The following is a 9,829-nucleotide window of genomic DNA, read 5'->3' on the forward strand; positions in this document are numbered from 1 at the left end:
TTGAATTTCCTGCATCCTGACTGATTTATCAGTGAGATTTAGTGTTTTATTTCTAAAATTTAAAATAACTGTATTTGTCTAATATTTATCGCACATAAGGGCTTGCTCTTGTTATTATTACATTAGGGGTCATAAGATGACATTTATGGGTGCTCCCGCTTCCCAAAAAGCGTCTTTATTCGCCAATGATGTGCGTATGGTTACTCCTGTAACGCTACATCCGAAACAGCAGGGGGAGGTACTACAGCCTTTACCTCATTGTACGTGAATGAGCAAACCACGAAGAAGAAGCAGTCAGAGGGTGGAGGAGCGTTCCGACATGGCAGACAGGTGGGTAGACTGTATAAACCATATATTTTGAAATATATACGTCTTAATGCCTGGAATTTGATCCTGTAAAATGCTCTTTATCAATACTTAGTGTTATTTTGTAGCGGGAGAGCCAGGTGCTTTACTTTAATCCGACGACTGCTTTTCAGGACAACCATGCTGGAACGTGCTGCTAGCTAACTGTTAGCCTGATAGGACTAGCTAGCAGGCTGTAAGGAGTGGTTAACTGATGTAGCTGGCAGAGTGCATTGCAGCGATTAGAGCACCTCGGGTATGCACTAAAATGCTACATTTGCGGTACCTGCCTGAAGATGAAATGGCCACATATCGTGATTTAAAGCTAAAGTGCTCAGTCACGTTGGTTATTTAGTAAAACTGTCTGTCTTGCTTTCATTGCTTGATGAAGGAATATTAATCCTGCCCACAGCAGAGAGGAGAAAGGACAAATTTCTTATCACAGCTTGGAGCTGCTCAATTCAGTCGTACCCGGGAATTGTAGCAATATCTAATAGCGAAATGAGGGAGGAAGTCTGCATGTAAATGAGCATTAACATATTTTCTTCAGTGAACAATAAGCAGACATGAGCCTCAGGAATACTAGGGTACCCTCCTGTCAAATAACCGAGCAACCTGCCTGTTATTTTAGAGGTAAAATGAGACTTTGCTACAGAATAGTGATGACTATATATGTGTATATATATATATATATATATATATATATATATATATATATATATATATATATATATATGACATCTACTTGGAGAACACATAGATGGCTGAACGTAGATCTGTTCAGTCTCATTCAGTTTTGGAAAAAGTCAGCACTAAAGCAGACTTGTTTGCTTTTCCTAACTGACTGTTTGCATAGTTTAAGACCAGTCTTTGTCTTGAATTGCAGAAAAAATTCAGACCGCTGATACCAAACAGTGAGTCAACAATACTGTATTAAAACTAGGGCTGTCAAGATTAATCATGATTAGTAAAGATCCATTATTAGTGCATTGGGGTTTTTTTTTTATAATTTGGGATTAATTGCATGCTTTAATGTCCCTTTCAACACACTTTAGTAAAGCCACTGCAGCATCTCCCTGCAGCCACAGTGATGTAAAATAGCTCTTAAAGGTGCCGTGTATAATATTTAGCCTAGTAGCATTTGTAAAAGAAACATTATGGGCCTATCCAAGTAAGTGTTTAATCCCCTGAATATGTTAAAATGTTTTATTGTATCAGCAAAGAATAGGTTAAGCTTTTTATTCATACATAGGGAGAGTCCCCTCCATGGACACCATATTGGATTTTTGCATCATGCCTGTTTCTACACTACAACAGAAGGGTCCAAACAACAAAAAAAAAAAAAAAAAAAAAAAAAAAACCTTATTTAAATCACACTGGTTTCCAAATGTGCCACTACAAGTGAGCTTCACAGTCTGGAATCTGGCTGTTTGATGGTGCTTATAGTCAGTTATCACTTATTTCTGTTTGATCCATAACAAGTTCCCTTTTCTATGGTCAAGTTTTGTAATGATCATCATTCTACATGAACGTCTATATCCAAATAAAAAGCAGGTCCTCCTTAGTTTAAGATGCTAGGAAAATCCAAATGGTATATAAACAGTTTTAAATGTAAAACATGTGTCATCTTTAAATGCAGTGAAAAGGATGTAATCACTGCTAACAGAAGTTCAGAGATTCGTCACAATTAAAAATTTCTGCTGTTTGACAGCCATTATTAGAATACATTTGCAGAGTCCATATTTCTAGCCCTTCTACAGTCACCACTTTATTGGAACCACACAGATCATAAGTAATCTTATCTCGATCTGTATGTAGCAGTGAGGTAAAAATTCAAACAATCCACATGAAATTTGGAACGGTTACCTGTTTGATGTACCATCACATCCCTGAAAGGTACAGGGCCTCTTATGTATCTAACAGGCGTCTTTGATTATTTAAAAAATCATAATAATTATTATTATATTTCTAAAGATTATTTTCTGTGCTTTTTTGGCCTTTATTTAGATTGGACAGGAAATATGGAGAGATAGAGACAGTGCAGAGGGATGATATGCACCAAACAGGGAAACTATGAATCATTCCAGACCAGTTCAATGAGGACTACATCCTCTGTATAAGGGGACCTGCTCTACCCAGTGAGCTAACCCCCCCCCCCCCCATCATTATTATTTTAATTGGCATTAAGATCACAATTATTATAACAAGAATACTCAATGGTTTGACATGTGTATCTGTGCATGGCTTTCAGATGTTTCAGTAAATTTGTTCTGTTCCCTTGAGATGGCAGCCACCATGAGGAACAGCTTACTTACGACTTAGATCATTTTAGCTTCATTGTTAGCCAGTAGCAGCGTTTAGGTCATCTTCTTTAGCTCTCTCTATTTTCAAACTATCTGGAGGCTGTGCCATGGCTCCCTCTGCTCCTCACTTGAATTAAAATGAGAGCTGTGTTGGTGGGAGGGGCAGCGCTTACACTATGCTGTAAAGCAGTGGTTCCCAAAGTGGAGACCGGGACACTGAGGGGGGCACAAGACACTGAAGGAGGGTTGTGGGATGCTTTCCAGAAAAATAGAGAGAAATTTAATGTGATTTAAAGTAGGGGTGCACCGATTGCAATTTTCTGGCCGATCACTGATCTTTAAAAAGCCTGACCTGCCGATTCCGATTTTGGCCGATAGCGATTTTTTTGTTGTATGACTGACAGCATACACCTTTAATGTTCCAATCTTATTTTATTGAAAAACATCGAACGGTACCCGTGAAACAATACAAACTTATTGTTTTAACTGCATGAGGTGGTTCTCTCAAATATAAATGAAAAGTTTACAGCATTGCTGTCTAAACTACTAAATTATATCAGTTCCTTTAGTCTTTCATTTTCCACATTTTAGTAGGTAGAAGTACATATGAAACTGATCTTATCCACCGATCTTATCTAAGTATCGGCCGATCACCAGTCACTGAAAATTAAGGAAATCGGCGCCAATTACGGTTTTGGCCAATCGATCGGTGCACCCCTAATTTAAAGTGGTAAATTCCATCCATTATAGTAAAAAAAAATGTCAAAATGAGTTAACTTTTGGATAAAAACAGTTACTGAGAGAGATTAGTGCTTATAGGTAAGTACAATGCACAGAAACTATCTATAATGTACATTTATATGGTGCTTTGTGCATCATCTTGCGTTTTAACCACCTTTAGGGAAGGTTGGGGGTCCCTGGTCTCTTTGCTGTGTTATTTTGGGGTCACAGGCTGAAAAGTTTGTGAACCTCTGCTTTAAAAGAAGAGAGGGTGTGGATCATTTACCACACATTGAAAAAACTTTCGAGAAATTTGGCGCAACATAGCATGCATCACAGTAACTGTTTAATCTCAATGTTAATTTGATGATCATGGGAATCTAAAATTGTATTTTGTATCAAAACTCAGTTGTTAACCCAGCTTTGGTATCGAACAAAAATGCAATAGTGCTGGCTAATCAATCAAGTTTTAATTTCAGGTACAATCTTGGAGTCCCACCATCATGAAAACAAGATAATAGTGACAAAACGATACTGTGTCACATGCTGTTACACTCATTTTGTCCACAGAACTTGTCATGTGGCGAACGTTTTAATGCTTGCAGTAGTATTTTGGTCATGAAAGTATTTTTTTCTTACACATTGTTTACTTTATGTCATTATTTTCACATATATGCTCTTTTCTTCATTTAAATTCATTTATTGCTTGATTTTCAAAGGATTAAGAGTTTTTAAGTTTAATAATTGTTTGCAGTGGTGATGTTGTAGAATCAGTGAGTAATCGTTTGTAATACTCGCACTCTCATTTCTACCTATATGGAGGATTTTTGTCATAATCGAGCAGCCCTTGAAAGATAGTACTGACTTTAATTGTAAAATGAGGCCTAGGGTAGGTAGGTTCAAACCACCGTACTGCTGCATTTGAATTTACATTTGGTTATAAAGAAGTGGAGAAATTAGTGACAAGCAGCTTCGTCTTGATGTGTGGCGCCTGTTTAGCTTCTAAAGACTAAAGCACTACTAGTTGCTGTCCGTGGTCCTGAACCTAAAATGACAATTACATTTTCTCAGATTGGTCCCTTTCTACCCTTTAGTTTCTGTAAAAGCCTGCATGGATTGATCACTGTTTTTCCCTTTACAGCATCCTCATCAGCCAGCCAATCAATCAGCATCCTCAAATGCAATGCATTTATTGGTCTCAGTTGTTATTCTCTGATCCCGGGCATGAACAGCTGCCACATAATAGATGTCAGCATCTGTGGCCTTTCCATAAAACTGTGAATGTAGCAGTCAGCTCAGATTAAAGCGGTTTTATCACAACAAACTGTATGATACGGAAGCTGGAAATCATTTAAGGTTTTCGGCTTCAGTGCTGGTTTAAAACCATGATTTACTTCTGATATGAAACTGTGGTGACAAGTTCAAATAGCCAGTAGCAGTCTAATTCAATAAGTCATACGATGTACCATCTGGTAGCAAAGGAACGTGCTGCTGTAGTCAGACTCAGTTCAGTCGTTTACCCTTTCTGAATTCGACTTAAAAGACGTTTTCAAACACTCCACAAAAAATGGTTTCATTACTGTTGAGAACATGGAAACAGTGGAATATAACTGATGTAGAATCTAACATCTCTCTTCTGTGTGAATATCTCTACAGCTCAAGATGTCGGTCTTTGTCTGAAGATCAGAAAACCTGTGGTGGTTCCCCTCATCTCTGCTCCTAAAGTCTGACCCAGTCCACTGCTGCATACAACGGCTCAGTTTGCACGGTGAGATGAGGTAGTAGGTTGTATAGTTTTAGGGTCACACCCGCACTGGGAGATAACTATTCAACCTACTGTCTTTCTCAAAGTGAAAAAACACTTCACACACCAGCCTCCATGTTCTCTGAAGGCCATTTTCCTTTCATCACCATGTGCATTGATCGACATAGCATTTATATGAAAGGGTGAATATTTTCTCCAGTCGCTCACACAGTGTGAGGTAGTAGATTGTATAGTTGTAGGGTAGTGATTTTGCCCTGTTTTGGAGATAACTATACAATCTATTGCCTTCCCTGAGGACTGACATATCCTCAGTTTTATTAAATAAAATAGTGTTTTAACGTGTATTTTTACATTGACTACTCAGATTGTCCACCCTGAGCAGGATAGCATGGTTAAAATGTCCTACATTTCCACAGGTATACAAGTTTTTATTTTTGTTTCCCACCAGTTGTGATGTATTATGTTGGAGAATTTAAATCTGCTTTGATATAAATTTCATCAATGAAAGTGCTCACTGTCAATCTGCTTGTTTTAAAAAAGAAAGACAGTTTCTTCTGTTGGCATGTTGTTTAGCTGAATTATTAAAACTGACAAATTATGTGCAGCTATTGTGAATAAACAGCTGATGGAAAGAGTATACAGTGTTTCATTTTTAACTTTCTGTTTACAACCTTTCAGGTGCATCGTTGAAATGACTATTTTCAAAAAAGTCTTGGGCATATCAAGTAAATGGTGAAGTAGTTTCACTCAGAGAGTGATCATTATAACCAGTGGTGCCAACAGAGGTTGGTACCTTCTTAATTCAACGCTTTTATTTCTTAAATGGCTAAAGGAAAACCATCCTGTGTTATACACAGACATGTAAGATCAACTTGCATATTTAGTTCACTTATGAATGGGCCTGAAGTATTTGCACAGTATTTGTCACTAGTTCTGATGCTAGAGGAGGTAAGGATTTTACCATCATCACTGACTAGACTGAGACAAATACACGTGATTATGCATTTTGAGTGAACAATGCCTTAGTGATGGGGGTAATGTATTACAAAGCAATGCACTTGTGTGCCTGGACAGTGGATTTAGAAGTGGGTATACTCCATATAACTGCGTATACCCTGTATTACACCACTGATGATAACCTTTGAGGAAGAAGAAATTACCAGAAGACTGCACCCATTTTAAACAAGGTGGGCCTAATTACACTAAGAAATGCAGTGATGATTCACTAGTATGCTGTCTGTAAAACAAGACAATTACACACTGCAGGAACACATCAGTTAATAGCTAATGTGACCTGGCCTCTTTAATCAGTAGGAGGCTGTGAAAGGAGGTGCAGTTTGTCCCCATACAAACAATGAGCTTGATGTAAATCTCTAGGTATCACGTTACTTTTTACTCTATTAGAAGTCAAGTCAGAAAGCCCTTGAGAAACAATCTGAAACTTAGTACTCAGGGCAAGGAATGAAATATGGAAAATATTTTTAAAAACACCTCCGTTGTACTTAAAATGCCTGCACTTATATTCTAATCTCTGAACCTTTGAGATATAATTGAGGGATAGTATGTCAGCAGCTATTTCACTGAACATAATTTAAGTTAAATGTAGTTACACAGGTTTTTCAGCAGATGGGGCTGCAGTCCCTTTGACTGAAGACCACCGTGGAGTCTGTGAATCATTGAACAAGTGATGCAACAATGAGAAATCTGATGCGACCATGACTTACACATGCAGTGGGGCGACAATAACAGCTTTTTAACCAAACTTGCATGTGTAGTGAAGAAAAGAGCCAAATTAATTTATTCCCCATTTTCACTGAATCTTTCTGTTATTTTGGTTGGTATTTTCAAAATTAGATAGAAGCAGAAATGAGCCAGAAATATGTGAGCTTATACTCATGGTCAGTTTAATCATTAGGGAAAGGTAGGTATTAAGAAACCTCAGTTTATAGTCATTATAGGTGTGCATCAGATTTGAGGTACGTTTTAAACAATGAAATTTTCCTGCTGGGATCCCTCACCTCAACAGCAAGGTCCAATCCTCAAAAACAGTCCCAACATGTCATATATAAAGCTAATTAAAGACGGGTAGATCCCTTTAGTTTAAACTTGTTCAAATGATAAATTTGTGGATTATGGTGTGGTAAAGTGTTATGCAATAAATATAAAGGCATTATTTAGCTCAGAGGAACAGAAATTACACCAATAGAGAGCACGTATTTCACTTTTATAAGTCAGACCTTAGAGACATGTTAAAATATTGAGATGTAGTGAGTTTGAGTCGTGATGCTCTGCTAAGAGGTGATGAGTCAGCACTGCTGGGTATTCATGTATCTATATTTCAGATTCAGGTCTCTTCTGTTGCTCCCTGGCTTTGTTACCAAAAACGGCTTCAAAATCTGTTTGCTGGCAGCCAGAGTGTCTTTGATGGTTGAGCATTTGGTTTTAAATAATGAACAGGAATGTAAGCCATTTCACAGCAGGACCTGAAACTTCAGTCTAATTAAGGGATGATTTCAGTCAAAACTACTGTTAATAAGTGTTTTTTTTTTTTTTTTTTTAAATTTACTAGAAATAAAAAACTGAAATATCACATTGACAAATATTTAGACTCTTTGCAAAAACACTTGAAATGTAGCTCAGGTTCCTCTTCTGGATCTTTCCTGAGATGTTTCTCTTTGACTGGAGTCCACCTGAGGTAAATTGAATTGATCGTGCGTGATTTGGAAAGGCACACACATCTTTATAGAAGGCCTCACAGCTAACAATGCATTTCAGAACAAAAACCAAGCCATGACGTGAAAGGAACTGCCTGCAGAGCTCAGATACCAGATTGTTGACAGGCACAGATTCTGGAAAGGCTACAAAAATGTTCTGCTGCACTGAAGGTGACACGTAGTAGTAGAGGACCCAGAAGCAGACTCAAACACAGGAGTTGAGTTGAAAAACTTTACTGAAGAAAAAAAAAAATCACTCTCTTGATACCTAATCAAACTGAAAACTGAGAAGCTAAATAATTAATAATGCTCAAAACATTAGCTGGCTGTGAACTCCAAAAGAACAAAAACGTTCTGGCTGCAGCATGCTGCCAGCCCTCAGCCTAAGTAACTTCTTGATTGAAGATCTTCATTAGGTGTGCTTCATCAGTGAGACTGCAGGCAGGAGTGCAACCTGCCAGTGAAGTCAGGCTGGGATTGTGACAGAAGGTTCCAGAGAGCACAGTTGCCTCCATAATTCTCAAATGGAAGGCGTCTGTCACAACCAGGACCCTTCCAAGAGCTGGTCGCCCAGCTGAACTGAGCAATTGGCGGAGAGAGGGCCTTAGTAAGAGAGGTGACCAAGAACCCGATGGCAACTCTGAATGAGCACCAGGGATCCAGAGTGGAGACGGGACGGTTCCAGAGGGACAACCATCACTGCAGCCCTTCACTGATCTGGACTTTATGTCAGAATGACACATGAAAGCAAACTCACATTTCACATGGAGTTTTTTGCAAACTCTAACAGGGTTTTCATGTTTTTGCAAAGCCTCTGGATACTTATGTAAATGTGATATTTCAGTTGGTTTTTTTTTTTATGCATTTCTTTAAAAAATTCTTAAACTCTGTTTTCACTTAGTCATGATGGAGCATGGGTGTAGCACAGGGGGGGGAAAGGGTACTGATTACCTGGGCCCACAGTAGGGAGGAGCCTTTGACAAGCCTACAATAAAAAGATTTTTTTTTCTTAGTAACTAGTGTCAATACTGAATCAAAAGCAACTAAATGAATCAGTCCACCGACTGAAATTTGTATAAAATAGAGTAAAATGAAATACTGGGGGCCTCTGCTCCTCCCTTAAAAATGTCCAAATGGTGTAGTCCAGCACTGTGGAATAATGGAAGTAAATTCAGTTAAACCATAATAAAAATTTAGCTCATAAATGGAGAAATTATGGTTCAGAAATCTATTAAAATGCATAGATATTTGTAAAACCTAAGCAACAGTTGTTGCTTGGCTTGGCAGTTAAGGGGGGCCCTGTGTAATAGTCTCTCTGGGGTCCCAAAATCCCTAGCTATGCCCCTGTGATGGAGTACTGAGTATTTATTGAAATAAGCCTTTTTTTTTTTTTTTTTTTTTTTTACTGTCATCAGGCTGCAACATAAGAAAATTGTGAAAAAAGTAGGGGGTCTGAATACTTTCTGAATGCACTATATATTTAGTTTTTATTAATACAAATATTCTGATAACTGTCTTGGCCAGAACACCATTGAAAAGGAGATTTTTGATCTCTTGAAATAAAAAATAACAAATAATTCAACAGTGGACATAAAGGATTGCACACTGCAACCATTACAGCCAATCATATCTCTAATTTAATTAGGATATTATGTTTAGTAATCGAAGATAATTCTATTTTCCATGCTGTCATTAAAGATTTTGTCATACTTTCTTCATATTTAAAATTTCCTGATATTCTAAATTGACTTGCTGCCATAATGAGTGAGAAGGAGAGCCACCTGTGGCCCTCGGGCCACCAGTTGCCCACTATTTTATTGTAGTAAAGTGGGACAACCAACCCCGGTCTCCCCTAACTCTAAATGCCACTGTATGCCAATGGTGTTGTAGTTAATTGACTGATGATTGGAGCGCATCACTTGAAGTGAGATCTGATAGGGCCTTTATATGAGCCAAAAAAGCCAGTTGGGTGGGCGTTAAAC

The sequence above is a fragment of the Cheilinus undulatus genome, linkage group 3, assembly GCF_018320785.1.
Source record: "Cheilinus undulatus linkage group 3, ASM1832078v1, whole genome shotgun sequence".
Classification (NCBI taxonomy): Eukaryota; Metazoa; Chordata; class Actinopteri; order Labriformes; family Labridae; genus Cheilinus; species Cheilinus undulatus.